This window comes from Equus przewalskii, chromosome 1, assembly GCF_037783145.1.
Source record: "Equus przewalskii isolate Varuska chromosome 1, EquPr2, whole genome shotgun sequence".
Classification (NCBI taxonomy): Eukaryota; Metazoa; Chordata; class Mammalia; order Perissodactyla; family Equidae; genus Equus; species Equus przewalskii.
The window spans coordinates 152,802,400-152,823,140 of NC_091831.1; the positions used below are offsets into that span (position 1 = coordinate 152,802,400).

Here is a 20,741-nt window from a genome sequence, read left to right on the forward strand (position 1 = left end):
AATTAAATATAATTAAACAATATTAATAAAATAAATAATTTATTAAATAATATTAATAATAATTATTATTATTAAATGATATTAAAAACTATTAAAAAATAGTTTGTTTATTTCTCATTATAGTACAGTGTTCCACTATAGAAATATACCACAATTTAATTGTCCATCCTATCATTGATGACATGTAGGTAGTTTCCAGTTTGGCACTAGTATAAATAGTGCTGCTATGAACATATAGCATCATCTTATACATTTTCTGACCCAGACCTAGAATATCCATTGCTTCAAGAAGCCTTGATTTCTTTTAATGGGAAATGATATGGTTGTATGTGTGTATGTGTATATCTGATACCTCATGAGTTCATGATATTTTAAAATCAAATTCAGGACTATATCAGAAGCAACGCTAGCTGTGTATAGAGATGTTGTAGTGGAGAAAACCAAAGTAGGACTAAGGTTAAGAATTGTAACATGTAACTGGAGAGCCTCTTCTGTGGTTATTTCACCTTTACCTGAATGCATAATTGGTGTGGTCGTTATGGGTGAACAGGGTATGTTGCCCTTACCGTTTTACAGGGGATGTCTACTAAGTCTGGCCCTTCATCTAGTTTTGACTGGCGATGCTAAATGGGAACCTTTGGAATTGTCCAGGCCCTTCTTAGTAGTAAACACTAAGCAATAAAGAATTCCAGGAGGTCACTAGAAGATCACTGCTCATTTTTAACAGTCCTGTCTCTCTAGTTCCTGGAGGTTAATGATAGATTATCCAGGATTATGCAAGGTAGTTCCTCTGATTGCTCTAGCTGTGCCTGCTAGAAAAAGAGTATACAGGAAGTGCAAAAGGACCAGGAGGACTAGTATGCCATGATAGCCGTGGCCAACGCCTACTTTTCAATTTCAGTTTCAGAGTCTAGCCGTGCACAATTTGTTCTCTTCTCACAGAATGGAACCAATATACATTTACTGTGTTGCCACTGTAATGTTTGAATTCATCATCACAATCCAGTGAGGTAAGACTTGGACTTGAAAAACATTAACACCTAGTTAGTGCATTATATTGGTAAAATCATAAGAATTGCCTCTTCAGAGGAAGAAACTCGGAAGGAGTTAAGGACTATATATATATATATTTGTTTTGTTTTGTTTTTTAAAGATTGGCACCTGACCTAACAACTGTTGCCAATCTTGTTTTTTTTCTGCTTTTCCTCCCCAAATCCCCTAGGTACATAGTTGTATATTTTAGTTGTGCGTCCTTCTAGTTGTGGTATGTGGGACACCGCCTCAATGTGGCCTAATGAGCAGTGCCATGTCCCCACCCAGGATCCAAACCGATGAAACCCTGGGCCACGGGGCCGGCCCCAAGGACTATATTATTCATTTGAAAAATAGAGGTTGGCTGACAAATGCAGCTAAAATTCAAGGGCTAGCTCAGTCTTTGAAATTCCTGAGAATTATATGGGCTGAAGCAACCATGGTGGGCATTCCTCAAAATGTGAGAATTAAGTTAATATTTCTCACAGACTTCACTAATAAGCAAGAATCTCAGAGACTAGCAGGGCTTTTTGGGTTTAGGCAAAACTATATTCCTCATGTAGGAATACTGTTTGTGCCTATTCACAGAGTCGCCATAAAGAAATATAAATTTGAGTGGAGATCTGAGCAAAAACAAGCAAATTGTAATCCATAAGAGAAGGAAAATGAATGAGGTCAGTGCTAGCATTGTCTTAGCTAACTGCCTGGAGGTAATTTCTGCTCAGCACAGGGAAGAGAACCCAAACAGAGCCCAGGCAGTTCCACTGAGTTGAGGAGACAGAGATCAGAATTCAGAGAGGCCAAGCGCTGAGATTCTGTGGGAGAGGATACCAGAGAGAAGGGATTTCGTGGAGAGAAACCTCTGCAGACATGCAGAAAGCTTCCCTCCAGTCTTGGGCTGAGTATGGATCTGCATATGTGTGAAAGGGACATGCCTCCAGTTGGGGAAAGAACCATGAAAAAGCAGGATGCCGAGTTTCCAGAGTTCACATAAGACTGGAAATGTCCACGTTTCCAGCAGTGGAAAGACCTCATCATCCGTGAGATACCAGTAGAGTCCTGCAGCAGGCATCACCTTAGCAGTCACCAGTCTTAGACTAAAGGCTACTGTGAACCTGATCTGGTAAAGTTTGAAAGCAAGCCTCAAAAGGACCAAACTGATTTGAAATAACTTAACTCATACCAGAACAAAATTCAAAACTATTTAAAGGAGAATACAGTAAAATCCAACACACAATAATATAAAACTCATAATGTCTTACATCTAAATTATCAGACATGTAAAGAAGCAAGAACATTTGATTAATGCTGAGAAAATTGATCAAAATAGACCCTGATTTGGAATTAGCAGGCAAGAACAGCTCTTAGAAATATGCTTAGTATGCTCAAAAAACTAGAGGAAAACATGATTATGATAAGGAAAGAAATAAAAGATGTAAAAAGGCCCAAATACAACTTCAAAAATACATTATGTGAAATGAATAATACCCTGCAATTAGACATTGCAGAAGAGATGAGTGAATTTAAAGACAAATAGAAACTGTCAAAAATGAGGCACAGAGGAAAGAAAGAACTGAAAATAACACATAATCCATGAGCTGTAGGACCATAACAAGTTGGCTAACCTAGGTATATTGTCCCAGGAAAGGGGATGGGGTGAATATTTGAAGAAATAATGGGCAGAAGTTTTTCTCATTTGATGTAAACTATAATCTACAGATCCAAAATGTCAATGAAGCCCAAACAGAAGAAACATGAAGAAAATCACGAAGCACATTATAATGGAATTGCTGAAAACCAGTGGTAAACAAAAATCTTAAAAGCAGCCACTGTGAAAAGATTAATTCTATACAGAAAGCAAAGATGAAAACATCAACAGACTTTGCTTCAGAAACTGTGTAGACTGGAATACGATGAAGAGACATGTTTAAATACTGAAAATCAATAAAAGTCACCAAGAATTTTATTCCTGGTAAAAATAAGTTTCTAAATGAAGATCATATAAAGGCATTTTCAGATGTACAGAAGTTGAGGGAGTTCGTTACTTGCAGATCTCCATTACAAGTAATATTAAAGGAAGTTTTTGGACAGGAGGAAAATAGTAATGAAATTTGAATCTCACAAGGGGACAAAGAGCAATGTAAGTAATAGAGTAGATAAATTTTAAGTCCATTCTAACTTTTTGAATCACTTTAAAAGATAGATTATACAAAGCAAAAATAATGGCAGTTGTGTTGAGCACATGGGAAGTAAAATATATGGTTAAAGTAGTACACATAACAGAAGACGGGAAAGTACAGTGAAATGAAAGTACAGTGTATAACAGTCTTAAATTGTACATGATGTAGTGTAATGTGATTTGACAGTAGAGTGAAAACTTAAAGATGTAAAATGGAAACCGTAAGGAAACTAATAAAAAGATAAAACAAGTGTATAGGTAATAGGCCAGTAGTGGAAAGCAAAGTGAATATTGTAAAATAATCCAAAAGGCAAGAAAGAGGGGAGGGAAGTACATAGAACAGCTGTGGGATACAAGTAAATCTGCATATTATAAATTCCATTTACGTGACGTATTTAATGGAGAAGTCTACAGACACAGGGTAATCACTGGTTGCCAGGTGCTGGGATTGAAAGAAGGACTGACTGCAAAGCAGGAAGAGGACAGCCTGCAACTTCTCTCATGAACTTTCTGGAGCAGTGGAAATGTTCTCTATCATTGTGATGGTGGTTACATGCCTGTATATATTTACTGAAATTTAAAATTGGTGAGTTTTATTGTAAAACTGATTTTAAAAATGAAAATTAATATAGCAGTGAATAACATTCCCCAAAGACAAGGACTGGCATAGAGCTAGCAAGTAGATTCTGTTAGACCTCTAACCAGAAGCCGTAAGGGACTGCAAATGAGTGTTAACTAGAATAATGCCTATTCTACTCCAAGCTTTATTTAACTTGTTAAGGAACAACATTGGAAAGTACAGTTGAAGATTGGAGCAACCAATTCCCTATCCCTTCAATATATTTTGACCATTGGACACATTTCACTGCTACAAATACACAGAAATGAACAAGAAGTATTTCATGGACATGTTGCATTTGTTAACACCCTCAGAACAGTGGCGTCATTGAAAATTGGAATGGTCAGTTGATGCACTAGTTAATTAAAATGGCAAGTAAAAAAAATTAGAGTCTAGCTTAATCAGTTAAATGATTTTGTACTAACATTGACTGTGAAAGGAAATAATGCCAAGACTCTACTGGGAAAATTTCTAGGATTGGAGCACAGGAATGAGATGATGGGGGACGATGTAAGTATACAACTATATATTTTTTCTATTTCACAAAATTTTTCTGTCGTTTTGCCTGATCTGGTGGTCCCAGGCCTGAGTTGAAAGTTATGTGTACCAAGGAAAGTATTATCAATGCACAAAACACAGTATTAATACCACCAAAATTGACAGTGCATATTCTTAAAGACCCTTAGGGGTATGTCATAGCTTCACCCATGTAGACAAATTAAGGCCTATGTATAAACACAGGGCCACGTGTCCTGTGATTCTTTATCTGTGAAATCCTGTAGCATCAGCCTGGGAGTGAGTCCAAGGAGAAGTGTTAACAAGACTGCTGTTTTTATTGGCCCTGTGGGTTTATAATACATCTATTGAGCCAGAAAGACCAAGCACAAGGTAAAGGATATGGGTCAAAACAGGTAATAAATGGAAATGGAGGGAATCATAGGAGATGGAAAGGCACTTAAAAGTAGATTACAATTCTATGGAGGGGCAAAATCGTGTGACCTACATGCCAGAGCCTCCACTAGAGAATAATACTCTTAGGTATCCTTTTCAGATCTGATGCCGACTACTTAACGACTGTTGAGAGAAAACTTGGACCTGTTTTCTGCAGGGAAGGGAAGTTGCTGATGTACAAGCTCTACCTAAAGATTCCGCCTGGATAATTTGGAGCAACAAAGTGACAGAGTGCAATTTGATGACTCAGTGTAAGGGTAGTTTACTATAGTTACCAGTCAATTATTAGTTTATAGGCTGTGGTTACCATTCTCATAATTTTTCTGATGACTTGACTATTACTAATGAATTATATAGGAGAATTCTGAACAATAGGGCTTTTGCACTCTTTGTGGACATAAATCAAAACAATATGTTGCTGAGGCATCTACCTAGGTATAATGAAAAGCAGATTTCTACTGCCAGCCATAGCTTGATTTAGTCCTTCAAATACAGAATATGTGAATGTAAATAGAATTCATTCAGGGAAATTGGAATATCACCCTTGAGGGAGATAGATTTGAGAGAGATGTAATGAATTGATATCACTGATAACTCTTCTCTGGAGTTATGTAAAGTACATTTAGCAAAACACGTGACACCCAGACAGAGCTATATTTGGTGTAATATACTAATTGACAATCTCATGGGACTTAAATTATTTTTGTATGCAAACCGTTTTCCTAAATTGCACAAATCTCACTAATGTACCATGGTAATGACCCGTGTTGTGGCTTGATTACTATTGCCTCTGCTGTGCCAGATGTTCTTTAGGAATTTTTGGTACTGGTCTTAGGGTTCTACATCAGACCAAAATAATGTTCCTGAAAACCTCATCAGGATGAAAAGGACTTGCTAGTCCAAATAGAGACACTAGAGGGAGCCCTCTTCCAGGAGACTGGCTGCATCTAGAACTGGCCCTGGAGGGACAACAAAGCTTTAAATGATTGAACTAATAGAGTATTTACTTTCATAGAACGTCATATCAGTCAACAGTACAGGAAGAGGGCCTGTATCCTTAACCAGGAAAGACTATTGAATTCTAATCATTATGGAAGTTGCTGTTTTTAAAGATCAATGACCAGGAGTATCAGAAGCCAAGCTAAGGATGCCAATTTATGGGAATACTATGGTTATCCTAGATTATGGTAGGACATTACTGGACAGTGTGGCCTTTAAATTTGTTTTCTAATGGCCCGGGTGCCACAGATGTAAAAGGTATTTGTCTTTTCCATGGTGCTTTGGTTGGTATTGGACAGATAAAGGAACAACACTGTGTTGTCCAGAAGAGAGCGTGTTGCATAGTGACATCTGGAAGCCAATGACTGTTAAAACCTGTACTGGAATCTAGTTATGTCCTCAAACCAGATGGAATCGAGAACTTACTGAACAGTAATCTCTATCACTACCCCAATCACTCTGAATGTGAATATGCATGAGAAAAGTTCTTTTTGTTGGGCAAGAAATGGAGAATGGTACTATAATTCTAATCGACTTTTTATGCTAACCTGGGCCAGAGTATGTCCAATGTGAGAGAGAAGGACCTGGAAAGCTGTTTTGATGGTCCTGGACCTCTCCCTGATTAGTTGTGCTGTTTGATTACTTCCGTTCTTTAAATTATCAGTAAAACTTCATATTGATTAAGGTCTCAGATTTATTTGAGTCTGATTCGTCAATCCATTCTTTTAGTTTAGCTCAATTTCTCATTTGTTTTGTACCACATTACATGTGTGGCATTGTGGAGAAAATATGTTTATGTTTCTGCACAATTAGGGCTTTCTGAGCAAATTTTACAGAAACTTGGGACCTAGGCTAAAAGACAAGCATTAAAATTTAATGTATGACTGAATGGCCAGTGAGAACACCAGACAGATTTACTTCTCTGGAGGTATGTGTTTACATTTCAAGGGTCGGGGCATGAGACCAGGACCTTGGAGTCATCTCCTAGGTTGTAAAGCTGGAGACACTAATTTTATTCCTCCCTAGAGAGATTTTTTTATATTCCAAAGTATGAAGACACAAGTCCTTCCCTTTACTTTTCCAAGGAAACTCTCAGAAGGAGGGGAAACAACTATCTCCTTTTTCCCAAATAAACATGCAGATTTATTTTTTCAGGACTCCCTACCTGCAATAGAGGCAATTACTTGAAAGATTATGTCTCATTCTTATCACCTTGCTCCTGGGGTAAGAGCTGGGGCAGAGAAGAGACAAAATGGTATTATCTGCTTGTTGTATGTAAATAGTAGTAATAATCTGTTCTGCTCCAGGAAACTCCTGTTGGCATTCAGCATGTTAATAAATAGAGAGATTAAAAGTTAAGCAACATATGAAACAGTCTCAGAATAACAATGCTAATACTACCACCATCAATATGATTGCTGAGAACAGTTAAAAAGAATTGTTTACAGGTGCTTTCCTGAATTCACCCTCTTGTTTTTTGAGTTCTATATCTGTTTTGTCTGAGCATATGACTATTATATACTGCACACTATTTTTTAACAGTTTTATGGATATCTAATTAAAATACCATGCAGTTCACTAGTTTAAAATATACAGTTCAGTGTTTTTTCATATATTCACAGGGTTGTGCAATCATCACCACAATCAAATTTTAGAACATCGTTTTATCCCCCAAAAGAATCATGTACCCCTTAGCAATCATTCGTCATTTTCCCCTAATCTTTACCTCCCATCCCACTCCTAAGGCCCACGAAGCTACTTTCCATCTTTATATCTTTATAGATTTGCCTATTCTGGACATTTCATATGAATGGAATCCTACAATATGAGGTCTTTTGTGACTGGCTTCTTTCACTTGGAATAAATATTTTTAAGGTTCACCTTTATGATTTCTTTTTATTGCCATGTAATATTCCATGATGAATTGTCTTTTTATTGTATAATTTGATTCAATTTCTGAGTACCCTGTTTAGGAATTTTGCATGTATGTTCTTAGGAGCAAGTGACCTATAATTTTCTTTCCTAGTAATGACAGGTGTGGGTAATAAGATACCCTGGCCTTATAAAGCTTAGAAGTGTTTCCTCTTTTTCTGTTGTCTGAAATTTTCTGTGAGATTGGTATTAAATCTTTCTTCAGTGTTTTAAGTACTAATTACTTATGCCACCTGGACATGGAGATTTCTTTTTCGTAAAGTTTTCAATTAGAGATTCAATTGCTTTGTTAGATTAAGACTATTCAGATTTTCTATTTCTTATTTTAGTTTGATAAGTTGTTTTTTCTCAGAGTTTGCCCATTTCTTCTAAGTTTTGAAAATTGTAGGTATAAAATAGTTCCTAATATCTTCACATTGTCTTTTTGTTATCTGTAGGACTGGTAGTGATGTCATCTTTTTCATTCCAATTGGTAATTTGTTCTTTTCCTTGCTTTTATCAGTCTTTAAGGGGTTTGTCGATTTTGTCTTTTGATTTTGTTCATTTTCTCTATTATATGTTGATTCTCTATTTCTTTAATTTCTGCTGCCATCTTTATTATTCCTTCCTTATACTTTCTTTGGGTTAATTTACTGTTCATCATTTCTAATCTCTTTTTTATTGAGATATAATTGACGTAACATTTCATTAATTTTAAGTGTACAACATAGGGATTTGATATTTGTATATATTGTGAAATATTTTCTAAATTTTTTTTTTTTGAGGAAGATTAGCCCTGAGCTAACTAATGCCAATCCTCCTCTTTTTGCTGAGGAAGACTGGCCCTGAACTAACATCCATGCCCATCTTCCTCTGCTTTATATGTGGGATGCCTACCACAGCATGGCTTTTGCCAAGCAGTGCCATGTCTGCACCCAGGATCCGAACCAGCAAAACCCAGGCCGCTGAGAAGCGGAATATATGAACTTAACCACTGCGCCACCGGGCTGGCCCTCTAATTTCTTGATACATACATATTCACTAAATTTCATGCTTGTTTTCTAATATATGTATTTAAGCTTTAATTTTTCCTCTAATTTCAGCTATAGCTGTATTTTCATTACCACTTATTTCAAAATACTTTCTAATTTACATTGGAATTTCTTCTCTAACCCATGGGTTATTTAGAAATGTATTGCTTAATTTCATGCATTGGTTAATTTCCAAACATGAGGATTTTCTATTTATTTAGTGAAATTGATTTCTGGCTCAATCACATTTTGCTCAGATAACATACTCAGGAGTATTTCAATTCTTTGAAATTTTGAGGGAATGCTTCAAAACCTAATATATGGTATAATCAGTAAGTTACTTCTTAAATTTTCTTCTTATTTTATGTCATCAATTGTTCATGATTTATTGCTTTCCTTTATTTTTTACCTTTTGCTATATGGAATATTTTAAAATGTTCTCTGTTGTTCTGAGAAGGATCCATTCTACTAGTAGTTACCTTAATCTTTTCAAAAATATTCTTTAAATATTGATACTAAAAATGCAATAACATCTTTTAAGTCCTTCCTAATCAATATAAGGAATTCAAGGGGCTACACCCATGGACAGGCCAGAAACAAAGTCTTATTTGGGATCCTTAGATCCCAGGGATACAAAGGACTGACTTTTGATTCAAACTGGCTTGCTGTATTTTTTCAGAAATATGTTTAATGTGTTGGGTCTCATATGCACCAGCTTATAAATTGATAATAGAGATGAATAGAAACATTTTCAGGGCAAAATGTTCTGCTCCCCTGAGAGTTAATTTCCATATCGTAGAGGACAGCCTATAGGTGTATAGGTGCAGTACATTTGGGACTGTCACAGCCAAATAAAGACATCTCTACGCCTCTTCTGTTTTCCTCTCCATAGACACATATAGCAGGAACCCAGGTCAAGTTTCTAAAACTGTGGTTTTCAACCTTGCTGCACATCTGAGTCACCTAGTTGAGCTTTCGGAAAGCTCTGTGCCCAAGCTGCACCCCAGACCAATTAAGTCAGAATATCTAGGGATGGAACGGAGGCACATCTGTTCGTTTAGAGCTCTCCAGGTAATTCCAGTATGAAGCCAATATAAAGCCAAGGTAGACAACTACCTTTGTCTAGTGCACAAGTTATCAAACTACCACTTGCAGGCCACGTCTAGACCACCACCTGAATATATAAATAAAGTTTTAATAAACATAGCCATGCTCTTTTGTTTACATATTGTCTATGGATGCTTTCTTGCTACAATGGAAGAGTTATTGCCAAAGAGACCATAGGTACCACAAAGCCTAAAATATTTAGTGTCTGACTTTTTATAGAAAATGTTCAATTCTAGTCTAGAGAGACCTAACAGTTTCACTCTAGCCTGGCAGTTCCACTGTTAGCTGGGTGTCTTTGAGGGGATTTAAGACCTGGAATCCTGCCTTTCTGCCTGGGCCACTGATTTCCTGCATTGAAAAGCTATCTTCGTACAGTTCTTAATTCTAATTTAAAGGAATTTGGATCCTTTGCCTGTACCTGTTGGTGTGTATGTCAGTTACTATCATCCTTTACTTTTCCAATCCATTTCTCCCCCATTTTCTAGTCCCTGAAGTTTGAACCCATATTATTACTAATTATTGTTAGTTATATATATTGCTTCTCTTTCATAAATGAATTTGACATTTGCATTTAATAGTCTGATTTGCAAAACTTATTTGACACAATTATTTATGTGACTGAGTTTTGGTGCTTGTCACTAATTATTTTATGTTACAACTTCCCTATTCTTGAACTATTTATTTATTTTTCTTAATTCATTCAGGTAGATTGTGTCTTCAATATGTGTCTCAGGAGTTGTATGTATTTAAAGAAAAAAGTTTTTTTTTCCTTTAACTGATTATCTTTCTTTGGCCTTAACATATGAAATTGCACGTTTATGGATAATTTGAGTTTTCTCCTTTCGTAAATAATTTGCCTGTTTGTTTGTTTTTCTCATATGTTTCATCTGCTGTTTCATTTTCCTGTTTGGCAAAAAAGAAACTTGCTGCATCATAAACCCAGTACACCTTTCTTTCTTATCTCTGCCTCTAAAAATCACTGGAAGTGTCCCATGCAACAGATAGAATGTAGGCAAGACTATTAAGGCCTGTGGTTGTCAATGGAACGGGAGGTAGAAGATATGTTTTTCTTTTTTTGACAAGTTCAGAAAAGACAAGTGTTTAAATTGTGGTTAAATCTGGGGGCTTTTCAGCTTCCTATACTGTACTTGTTAATCTCACATTTTCATTTGCATTAAAGATATTTCAGATAAGATATATGTTTTGGGAAACTAAAGCAATATCACAATTTCTAAATTACAGTGTTTTTGAATGACCCTAAAATGTTTAATTTGAAAGATGCAGGATATGAATTCATAACTGGCATTGATGGTGACTTACAATAATTTTTCTAGGAGGAAATGTTTGTGTTAAACGGTTGAAAACATAATTATAATGATTATTGCACAAAGCCCAGCTTTATAGGGTCTTAAAGAACAAATACTACAAAGAGTTTTAGAGAGTTATTAGGTTGAAAATCACTGATTTTATTTCATTTTATGTTTTGGCTACTGGATAAAGAAAGATCTTATAAGAATGAATTTCTCACCTGCCTCAGGCAGGAGTAATTAGATGTAAGCAAATTTAATGGAGCCTGTGTGCTCTGGGGCCATTCAGCTGTGCTTCAATAATTGCATTTTTTTTTAAGTATGCAGGTTGTTTAACATATCAAGTGGCTAAAAAGTTAAAGTACAGGTTATCTATTTATCGTTTAGGTTAATAATTATATGTACTTTATAAACCAAGCAGTAATGAATGCATTAACAAATAATAGACTCCAGTCAGGAGAAGTGAATGCAGCTGATGGTATGCAGTTATTATATGTGTCCCTAATTCAATAGCGATAGCACAACTTCAAACTATTTCCATTCTTTTTTCCCCTTTATTCCACTTACTTTCACTGGAAAAATTCATGGTTCACTTAAACAACATATATTTGAACAAATAAATATTATATTTTGATAATTTCTTTTTTAATTCAATCTTTACAAATTAACCAAGTTAATTTTGTTCCAAGACCCAGATCCACATTAAAAGATTAATTTTTTCCCTTCCTCCACCACCCATCTCCCAGGCTAGGTGTAGCTCTTCTGTTCACAATCTCCTAGGATCTAGCATCGATTCAATCACTGTTTTGATGTTGCCTAAAACTACATAACTGATAAAAACTATAAACCAATATACAGTTAAGATAAAATAGTATTACTAAATTATTCATATTAGGGATAGATTTTATTCGTTATAGAAATCCTTTCAATATTGAATTCTGTTCATATTTAAAATGTGATTTAATTTACTTATAGTTTTTCAAAGACACATCTCTTGTGTAAAGACACCATATTTTGTGTGTATGTAAGTAAAGTAATATGAAATGAATTAACAATTCATCTGTAGTTAAATCTAATATGAAGTTGATAATAGGTCAGTATCAACATGCAGGAAGGCCATTGATGGATCACATCATTCTTTTATGCTGCCCTTTTCATTCTTTAAGAAGTTTATTTCAATGAGCATTTGAATGGCATGCTGATTAAATTTCCAGATGATACAGAGGTTCTTGGAATTGCTAATACTTTGAGTCATAGAATCAAAATACTGATTTATATTAGTTGGCTGGAACTAGGGATTAAATCTGACCAGTTAAAATGTGAAAGGGGTAAATATAAAGAGTTCTGAATGTTAATTCCTAAAACCAACTTCACTATATAGGATGGATAAGATATTGCTTAACACCAGCATTTGAGAGAAAAATCTTTGAGATTTTATGACATTATGCTTCTATGTGTCAGTGGCACACTGTGGCTGGCAAAGCAGCTGAGGAGGTCTGAGGGGTTGCATTACAGAGTTAATGTGGAATACTGTGTTTTCTTATAGCACCTTCATTTAAGAAGGTTACAGCTATAGTAATTTAAGAAAAATACGGGATAAATAATTGGATCTCAACTCTATGCAAAAGGTATTCATAGAAAAAACCCTGAAAATACAAATGATAATGGATTAGCAGCAGATATCCCCAGAAAGTATTAATATGTAAAGTTTAAATTTTCTTTTTGTGTTTTCTGTATTTCTTACAATGGACAGAAATTGCTTTTTTAAACAGAGAGAAAGACCGCATTAACATGGGACACAGAAACAGCTATAATTCAGTGAGTGGAGAGTGACCAGAACAATAAAAGGACAGCAGTGGTGCCATAGGAGGACTAGTTAAAGGAGCTATATATTTAGGCTGAAGTGAAGGCAGCAGGTTACTGGGCCAAAGAGAATGGGGATTTTTATAGCCGTTCACAATATGTGAAAGGCTGCTGGTACTTTCTGTGGCTTCAGAGGACAGTTCTAAGAGCAAGTGGAAGTTACATAGTGAAACAGGTCTTGTTTTGGTGTTGGGACTTTCTAACGTTTGGAGCTCTCAAATAGTGTCATTGGAGGTTCCCCAGGCCCTTGTGTGGATTTCTTCAAGTGTCTGCTGCATGGTCTTGCTCATTCCCAGACAATACTGCTTCTTAGTGCTGAGATGGAAGAGATAATCAGTGGTTGTAGAATTTGGCTTTTGGAGGGAAATTCCATCCTTCCCTAATGACTTCTGGTTCTACTCTTGAAGGATGAAGGTTTGTCACCATTGGATAATTTCAGAACAGTATGTCACTGCCTCTGAAGGCAGTTCTATATAGAGAATTTCAGAAGTGGTTTGATTAAGGGCAAATATTTATCATTGGAATAAGCATTTATTGTGTAAAGGTGACTACTTGGAAGGCAACAGCCTTCATTTAAATAGATGAAAATCAGTCTTATTACTTTATAACCTGTTAGTTTTCATTATAATCTGATGCTTACATAGAACACAATGATGAGAAACTTAAACTCAGTTATAGCTTTCAGATTCCATTTAATAGGTAAAACTTTTACTACATGCTTATCTTGCCATTGCCTGTTGGTCTCTTGTTTTCTTCTTAGTTTGGAGCACATCTTCCTTCCCTAGTATTACTCTGTATCTTGTCTGTAGTGAAATTCTTTTTTTTTTTTTCTTTTTTTTTTTAATTTGAGGGTGATCTATACTTCTGGAAGAGGTAACCCAGTGTTAGGGAAGAAAAGAGAAATTGTCCCTGAAACTTTGTTTTCATTACTTAGCAAGTTTTACAGGTAATGACAGAAGTTTCTCTTGTGGTCTCTCCTCCCAAAGACTTTGATTATTTATTTTCCCCAATAGTCTCATGTGACCTTGTTAAAAGCTTCATGTAATTCCCAAATAAATTACATTTACTGGTTTACTTCTATCTAGTATTTTATTGACATTTCCAGATAAGTTTAATAGGATGGAGAGAAACAGTGTTCTCTTTATAGACTCAGTGGGTGATTTGACCTTAGCAGGTTAACCTTATCCTGATGTTGAAGCAAGCTATTCTTAATTAGACTCTATCAGTGTCTCCATTATCACCAAGAGAGCCACTGGTCTATAATTCTATAAATCTTCATTTGATTGTTTTTCTTTCCTACAGAAAAGCTACCGTATTAGCAAAATCGCAGCATTTGGAAACAGTTGCTGGTTTTCTGGATTCAATGCATATCCTCTTCTGTAGCTCAGCCATTTCACACTTTATTTCCTTCAGAAACTCTCAGTTGAATACCATCTGGTCATGGTGATTTATTGCTGTGGAATTTCTCAAGTTGCTCTATTATTTCCTCCTAGGAGATTGCTCTCTGTTACTGCCCCACTGATTTTCTCAGAAAGTGCCCTTGGAATAGTCGTTTCCCCAGTATCCTGTACAGCAAAGGTCAATGCCAAATAAAGCTGAATGAAACTTCTCTGCTGCTTCTCATCCTCTTCCTTGCTGTCCTCATTGTAACTTCTCATTGAGGGGAGAAACTCAGCAGTTAGTCCAACTACTCATATTAACTGTTTAATTCTCATATTACCTTTGTCTTTTTAATTTTATAATTCTTCCTTTCCCTGTTAATATATTTTTGATATGTAATTCAGAAAAAAATATCAAGTGTTAAAAGATGTTCTGGATATTTTCAATGTTTTCATAAAGGTTTATGTGTAATTGTTTTCTCTTTTGCCCTTTCCAGTAATGGCCCAGTGCATATATCTCTCATAGCCAGTGTCCATATTATCTGTCTTCCAAGCAGCCTGGATAGTTTTTAAACTCCTTAGTTGCCTCTTGGAAAGTGCTAACAATTTTTTCTTCATATTTTTAGCATATGCTATTTTTTTTTGAGGAAGATTAGCCCTGAGCTAATATCTGCCAACAATCTTCCTCTTTTTGCTGAGGAAGATTGGCCCTGAGCTAATATCTGTGCCCATCTTCCTGTATTTTATATGTGAGACCCCTGCCACAGCATGGCTTAAAAAGCAGTGTGTAGGTCCATGGCTAGGATCTGAACTGGCGAACCCTCGGCCACCAGAGTGGAACTCATGAAGTTAACCACTGCACCGCTGGGCCGACCCCAGCATAGGCTCTTTAAAGTCTTACCCTTTGGGTTAATTAACATTAAGAGATGCCCATACTAATTAGAACACAAGCTTTAATTGTGCAGCCTTCCCAACTGCCGAGTTCCACTCCTACATGTACTCACCTGTAGTAATAACTGTATTTTACATTAATCTATTTCCTCTTTTATTACTGCCCAAATAAGCCAAGATAAGTCATATTAATTATTGCTTCTACACATTGTGCCCTCCTGTCATTCATGTGGATAATAGTGGACATAATTTAAAGCATCCATTGCAATAGCCGTCCTAGAAAAGAATGCTGAACAGTAAAGGTCAAAAGCAATTTGCGTTATTCTTTCATATTCTGTGGTTAATGTAACATTTTTTTTACACCTGAACTTTTTTCAAATAATTATTTTGTTAAAAAGAGGTTAATTAATGTGCATTCAAGTATAGTTAATTGCTACTAGAAATATATTTCTACTTTTATACAAAGTACTTTAGTACAGAATTTTTAAACTTATAACTCAAGTATTGAAACATCAAATGTCGAGATTTTTAACATTTCCCAAGTGTGTTATAAATTACCTACCATTTTAAGATGAGGGGAAAAAAAAATCAAGATTGAAATATCAAAATCTGAGTATATGCGATATAATCTTTCCTTAAGATTCAGATACAAATACTACTAGTCCCACAACCCGCATCTCTGAATCTAGTGCCTTTTGCTCAGTCTATAGAGGGGAGTAACAGATTATAACAGCAGAGGAAATAAATACTGATTTTGTTCATTTTCTTGCTACCACATCTTTTCCTTCACTAGGTGGGGCAGGCTGTTCTAAAAATAAATTAGGCTGTAACTGTTTGGTACTGTTATGGATCTGTTCTCTGAATTTTTGAATAGATTAAGATTCTATCTATCCCAAAGTTGCTTTGTGTGTGTGTGTGTGTGTGTGTGTGTGTATTGCCTTCCAAGAAATATATACTGTAATTCTAGAACCTTTCTTTCTACTGTCATCTCAATGAATATCTCCAATTCCCTATATTCTTTAAAAATCAAAAATACACAAAATGTAATATTGATGAGTAAATAAGATCTTATTTTAATGCATGCTATTATAAAAGTTAGCCCTCTGTAGTGACATTTATGGCTGTGTCAGGCAGCTTACACTAAAACAACTTTCATGATAATATGTAATAATTAACTGAAAACTCCTGGAAAGGTAAGTCAATGAGTCTTTTTCTATTTTTCTACTTAATTGTAAGACTATTTAATAACTATACTGTCCAAGCAGACATTTGTGTTTAGTACCTTAATACCTATATCGTTCTATATTTGCCATAGTTGGAAAGTGAGACTTCCCCATCTTAGATGAGGGCCTAACATTTATGCATTAAAACTGCTTGGAGCAAGGATACGTTATAAAATTTGTAGGGCTTGTCCTCCAACAAATTCTCTTTCAGATAGGTACTATTGTATTGGTTGATATATCAAACATATGTAGGTAAATGTATATAAATGTATATAGGTCACAGTTAGTATAAACTCACATAAGAATCAGGTGAGGTATTGCATCTCACAATGCAAGATCTGAAGTATAATCACACTTCTCTGGAGTACTGTACTTCTGTACGTCGTTTTCTAGCAAGTTATTCTTTCACTGGAGAAGTCTTAGGACAGACTTTCCTCTGAATTTGATTCCAGATTCACTCAAGCAAGCAGAATTTAGTTCAAGTTCTGGGTAATTTCAGTCGTCATATTTTCTTTTTCTTTTATTGAGTGATCTTTTCAGTGGAGTTAATAAAGGAGAGGGCAAATGTATTAGTCAGGTTTCTCCAGAAAAATAGGAACAACATGATATAAAAGGAGATGTATTGTGAAGAATTAGCTCTCATGATTATGGAGGCTTGAGAAGTCCCACGTCTGCTGTCCGCAAGTTGGAGACTCAGTAAAGTCAGTAGTATAATTCAGTCAAGAGAACTAGGAGAGCCAATGATGTAAATCCCAGTCCAAAGGCAGGAGAAGATGAGATGTCCCAGTTTAAGCAGGGAGGTAGGAAAAAAGAAGCAAATTCCTCCTTCCTCTGCCCCTTTTTCTATTCGGGCCCTTAAAAGACTGAATGATGCCCATCCACGTTGGGGAGGGCAATTTACTTCACCAAGACCACTAAGTCAAATGCCAATCTCATCCAGAAACACCCTCACAGACGGACCCAGGAACAATGTTTAATCTGGGTGCCCCATGGCCTGCTCAAGTTGACACATAAAATTAACCATCACAGGAAGAAAAGGAAGAAATTAGATGCCAGTGGTCATATAAACATCTTACCCAGAATATGAATGAAGGATTTTAAAATAAAAATGACCAGATCAGATTTGCATTTTGGACAGCTCTCTGACTATGGTGTCTATTAAAGTTTGATGTTCCTCAAATCTCTTTCCTGTATCTTCTTTTCTCGCTTTACATATTCTCCTTGAGTGATTTTATTTCATGGCTTCTATTTCTATATTGGCATCTCCAGGCCAGACTTCTATGGTGGACTCTATCTCCATATACCTAACTGCCAATTAGATACCTCTTCTTGAGTGATTCACTGGAACCTCTAACATGTGTCTGAAAAGAAGTTCACCCTTATTTTCCTTCCCAAACTTTCTTGTGTTCTATTATTCTCCATCTGAAGTAAATGGTGTTTGATGCCACCATCTTTTAATTTGACTGAAGTCAGAAGCCTAGGAATCATCCTTGCCCTTCCTCTTTCCTGTGTTCCCCATACCCAGGTCATCAGTAAGTACTGTATGTCCTACCTACTGTATGTTGCTCTGAGATCTGTTCTCTTTCTTCCATACCTATTGCCTTGCCTATTACATCCTCTCTTACTAACTATTGCAGCAGCCCCTTTATTTGCCTTCTGACCTTCAGTCTTGTTTACTGCCAAGGAATTAGACTGAAGCCAGAATGGTCTTTCTAAAAGTCAAATTGGATCATATTATTCCTCTGCTAAGAATTTCTCTGTCTTCTCTGTGACCTTACATTCAAGTATAAACTCTTTAAAATGAAACACAAGGCCCTATAGGATCTGGCTTTTGTTTACTTCTTTTAACCTAAACTTTCACCCTTTCAAACACTCCCTACTTATACTGAGCTTCTTTCAGTTTCCAGTACTCATCATGTTGAAAACTAATATGAATGATTGGGAAGATATTTCTAAAATAAATGTTACAAATCCCCCTTTTAAAAAAATTTGTTTGTTTGAAACACATATCTTTCACTTTTTGTCCACTTTTTGCATGTTAATACTGTATAGTATTTTTAAAGGGAGAAAAAACTACCACTTGAGCTATCACCAGCAAGTATTGATTATCATTAACTGCATAATTATACTTACTATGATTTTTTGGTCATTCATTTCATGAATGCCATGGATCTTCAAAGTGAATCCATAAAGTATTGAGTCTTCTTTATGTTACTTACGCTGAAGTAAAATATGAGTTCATAGACTTCAGAAAGAAGTTACATGTTGAGATGAGTCCTAACACAACCTCTAAGATAGGCAAGGATTTAGTGGTCTAATTGTAGAAATGGAAAATCTGGAAATTGAAATAAGATTCTTTCCCAAATATCAACTTTCAAAATATGTGAGTTCATTTTTACTTTTCGAGATTGCATAATCAGTCTTTCTTATCTATTCTTTTAAACATAAATTTAGCCATTTTATTTCTAAAATGCTCAATTATAGAATAAGAGTATGCTCAACTGGAGTCTGGGTACAACAAAAATAGTTATATTTGCCAGCAAAACCATTAGAGCTTTTTCAATGGAATCTACTTGTTATGGTGGCCAGTGAACCTGGTGGAAATAAGAAGAGATTATTAGATATGTGTGTGTATGTGTGTTTAACTTTGAAGATACATGGGATGCTCCATTCCTGTCTGCATTGAATTTATCAAGAATTATAGGCAGACTAGAAATTGCTTCTCAGAGTGATTATAACTTTTTTAATATCACCTACTGATTTTACAGTAAAAGTCTAGGCTACAAAAGTTGAGATGAGAACACAATTCATTTTACTTGACTCTGTTAAAAATAGCATTATTAAACATTTTGTGATGTTTCTCTCATGTCATATATTGGCCTGTCGTGAAGAAATAAACCTCCACTTGCTTTCGTGACAGTAGATAATAAATTGACTGATATAATTCAGTTGAGAAGTTGAAAAATGCATTGAAAATAATGGGGCATAACATTCTAGGGTTAACATTTATTCATAGATGATGCAATTAAATAAAACAGGCATTAACTTCAAGGTCAGTCAGTAAAGTAATAAAATTGAATATTTTAATTGAATTGTAATTGCTTCCCATTGATACATGCAAGTAAAGTAAAATAGATGTCAGCTCTGCAAATTATGATTCTTCCTCCTAATTAATTTCTTAATTCTGCATAGAGTTATCCAGTGCCTAGGTCTTGTTGTGGGTTTTTTCATCCATCCAGCTTCCATGAAGAAATGTCTATAAGACATGATTAAATGGTTAGGTGTCAGGATTTACAGTAAATTTTTTCTGCACTTTGGAGAAAATTTTATTAGCAACTCAAAGTAACTTATTTATATATTTGAGTTAAAATGTACGCCAAATATAACATCATCCTGTGTCTAATGGATCATAATCATCTTCTTGATTAATATTGATATCTCTTGATATTGTTATTTATATCAACATTAATAATGTAACCATCTCAATGATTATAAAGGTTTTCGTAGGGGAGATAGATAACATTGAGACTCATATTCCATAGCTGACTGATTCAGGAGGTAAATTGAACAGACTGTTAGGATTTTGGTGAAGGACAGTTTATGTCCATTCATGATTCAGGCTTTACTAGAAAAGAGAGACCTAAATTGAATGAATCTAAAAAAAACATCTTTTTCAAGGCCTAGGATAAATTGAAGCTTTTAGATAAAGTTGAATTGCATTAAAAGACCATGAACCATTGTGGCTTTTTCATAGGCTTTTCATAGTCCCTCAAAAGGTTTTAACGTAATGCAGTTTTATATAAAATAAAATGGGAATGATGACATTACAAAGGTTAAGAGAGAGATTTTCAAATTATACTGAAATTGTATTGGGTCTTGATACTGGAGTTTATTTCAAGAAAGAGAAGATTATGCCTTTTGGACTGGCTGCATTTACCAGTTAAATGGCTTCTGCTTAAAAATGAAAATAGAATGAATGTATAACATGGATTTAAGAATTACTGAGGTATAGTTATATTTTCTTATACTTTAAAATGATTCTATGCAATAGAATCATTTGAGAGCAAATATATTGGTATGTTAGCATCTTTCTTTAGTTGTGCTTAGAAATGTAAATGGATTCTTATTACTAAAATGAGTAAGTTAAACTGAGAAATTATTTATGTTGTCTAAGCTTTGTGTTAAATTTTAGTTCAAACATTGACTTCATTATTTTAAATGTTTCTCTCTAAACCATTTAAAACATAAA

At 35.2% G+C, this 20,741-nt stretch overlaps 1 protein-coding gene and 1 long non-coding RNA gene across 5 annotated transcripts in view; both read left to right on the plus strand.

Moving 5' to 3' along the window:
• Window positions 1-20,741, plus strand: part of DPH6 (diphthamine biosynthesis 6) — a 175,849-nt gene that overhangs the window by 101,016 nt on the left and 54,092 nt on the right. The gene's annotated exons all lie outside the window — the stretch shown is intronic.
• LOC139084186 (uncharacterized) lies at window positions 883-4,103 on the plus strand. The gene is made up of 2 exons (XR_011541572.1): window positions 883-1,010; window positions 2,752-4,103. It is a non-coding gene; the product is annotated as an uncharacterized lncRNA (long non-coding RNA).